This window comes from Microcebus murinus, chromosome X (assembly GCF_040939455.1).
Source record: "Microcebus murinus isolate Inina chromosome X, M.murinus_Inina_mat1.0, whole genome shotgun sequence".
Classification (NCBI taxonomy): Eukaryota; Metazoa; Chordata; class Mammalia; order Primates; family Cheirogaleidae; genus Microcebus; species Microcebus murinus.
This window is the reverse complement of record NC_134136.1, coordinates 35,791,710-35,794,730: the sequence shown is the minus strand read 5'-3', so window position 1 is coordinate 35,794,730 and position 3,021 is coordinate 35,791,710.

Sequence of the window (3,021 nt, the reverse complement as noted above, 5' to 3'; positions counted from 1 at the left end):
GCTAATGGCAAAATGAGCTGAAGCTCCGAGAAAGGCCATTCATTGGCTATGGCTGCACACTGAGAAAGCTGCTGGAACGCAAACACCTGCTTACTCTCATGTTCCTTAACAAACACACACAAACAGGCACATTTGTTTCTACATATACACAGGTAGCACGTCTCTCTTTCTCTCCTTCCTCCACTGCCATGTCATACACATATTCCCACTTCCAGGCTCATTTTGTGACTATCAGGGAGTGTGCACTAGTGTGCCACTGGGCTGCTAATGTTCCATTGTAAAGATGGTGCCTCTGGTCTCAGAAAAGGGGGCACTGCCTGTCATAGGTGAGAAATAATACAGAACCCCAAGATCGCTGCCCTTTTCTTAGCAGCTCAGCTGAAGGGGAAGTGGAAAGGAGAGAAGATGGCATGTTTCTCTCCATGTGCTCTCTACACTCCCCTACCTACCCTTTTGCTCCTAGCCCTCGGATTTCTCAGCAGACTGCAAGGTCTGGCCCATTTGGAGAGCCCTTCATTGTGGCTGCCGATAATGCAAGAGAATGTTTTTCTTTCTGAATTTATGATAAGAAAGAAAACAGAAGTCCTTGAGAGAAAAGCCAGAACAGTTTTCAGCTGGGAATGCTAATGGCCCTAAGGCTGGCCCACAAGCTGAAGCTGACTTAGGCATGCCTTCTTCACAGGGGGTCTGACCAAGCTAAGTGTCTTCACCCAGCATCAATGGGTACCATCCCAGCCCCACTAGAAGTGATTGCTAGGGCCCATATGTGAAGGCATGAACCCCCAGAAGCCAAGCTTGTCTGCACGAACCTTATTTCTCAGAATTCGCCACATCCCAGGTATGTGTGAGGATGTGGGGATGTGCATGAGGCATGCATGTACTGTGTGAGATTCGTACGTGTACATGTGTCTCTTATGGCTCCAGCTATCCTGGAGGCTCCACAATAACAGGGATCCTTCCTCTGGTGTGTTGGTGCTGCCCTCTCTGGGTGCCTTGTTGGGTGCTGGCCATGGACCCCAATTGCTTATGCATAGTGTGTGTGGGGGTACAGAGTGCTTCCATTGTCCCTCATCCATGCATGCTCCCTCCAAGGGCTGAAGTGAGGATTACTGCAGTGGGACAGTGCTGGCCCAATGCCTCTCCTCCACCCACCCCACCCAGAGACGCCCTGTACTCCCCCCACCTCCAGTGCCTTGTCCAGCTTGCTGCTGTCATCAGCAATCCCAGGACTTTCTTGTTACACTTTTTTCAACCTACTGCTGCTCCCAAAAGATATCGTTGGTGACAAAATTTCCCAATTAGGCCACACAGGTCACTTCTCAAGACCCTTGGACTGTGCCACTTACCAGAAGGAGAAGTCCCCTGACTCAAAATGAAGCCTGCAGCCTCATAGGAGTCCCCAGACCTCTGGGGGTGTAGGGGAGCAGAAACTCCATTGCGCTTTCCAAAACCACAGTACCAACAGCATCACAAGCTTATGTTTTGGGGGACACTTACTGGCTACAGGCCAATAGCCTGGCCACTCTGTAGGATACCTCAGATATCCCGAAGAAGCTCAGAGCCAGGAGCCTGGGGTGCCCACCACTCTGCCCCGGCTGGCCTCCAGCACACACTGGCAAGGCAATTGTGGTAGTGGGTGTCAGTGAGAGAGAGAGGGGGGAGGATCTCTCCACTGGAAGCAATGCGTGCTTCTCTCCTGCTTAGATCATATCCCCTCCTTTCTCAGAACACTGCAGTAGCTCCCAATTGCCTCTCGAATCAATTTAAACCTCCTCTCTGTGGGCCTCAAAACCCTCCGTAATTACATCCCACCTTCCTACATCCCCACTCCCACACACACATCACGCATAAGTCCGGCCCAGACATAGAACACAGGCAGTCGACACTGTCCACCCATTGCTCCTGCCTGGGACCTGCCACAGGTGCCTGAAAGCCCCACCAACAGAGTCACTCTTCTGCCTCCTTTAAAAAATGCAAATATTACCTGTGAGGTGTAGGCAGTAAACCACTATCCGCTATTAACAACTTGGCCTGCCAGGGATTCCGTCGTCAGATTTGACCAAGCACGGAGCTAAGCCCCACCTAACCGGTCTAAGGGGGTGGGGGAGGGGACCCAGAGGAGCCAGGAGCAGCTGATGGGAGGGGCAAGAGCAGGGAAGGGGCTCTGACGTCGATTTTACCAAGGGCTACAGTCTGACTCCCGCGGAGCCTCTACTTAAACCAGTCAAACCCGCTAGTCCTTGCTACCCCAACCTTGCTTCCCCCTGCACACACACAAATTATGCCTTATTTCACCTCAGAGGTATCCTCATGCCAAGCTGCTGAGGCTGAATTGGTCCACTCACACAAAAAACCTCAGCCACGAGATTGGGTAGACACCGGCATGTCTGCATGGGCACGGCCAAGTCTTGTTGAGGTCCCCCGGGGGAGAGCCGGAGAGCCCTCTGCGTAGTGGAAATAGCAAGGGCTTCCTGGGAAGCCTCTCTCAGCTCCCAGGAAGCTGCCAACTGGGTTCCCCCTGCTTCTCCTGCAGTGAGCTTGACGGGCAGGGAAGGGGAGGGAGGGGCAGGGCCTCCCAACTCGGGAGGACCCGGGTGGCTGAACTGCCACACTGCCCCGGGGCCCTCTAGGCCCAGGTGTGTGTTGATGTTTACCCCAGTCTCCAGCTGGGAAAACTCACTGGGCGCTTCTCTCTGCGTCAGCATGGAGTCCCCCACCCTCCACTCCGAGAAGGGCGCCCCCAAGGGAACCTTGCTCCCATAGCAGTTGCTCCAAGGAGCAGAAGTCCAGAGACTGCCCCGCCCTCCGCAAGAGCTGCAGGATGCTGAGACCACCCCCTCCCCAGGACTCCAAGGTTCTGCAGCTGGACCAAGATACAAACCCAGGCGGGTGGGGGCAGGTCTGGCAGAATTCAGCGTTCATTCCTTGTGATCAAGGGCTGTTTAATGGCAGCTTCAAGGGTGGGGGTGCCACCTGCCTCTGGGGGAAGGTGTCAAGCATTTGCCCCTGCAGTGGTTTCAG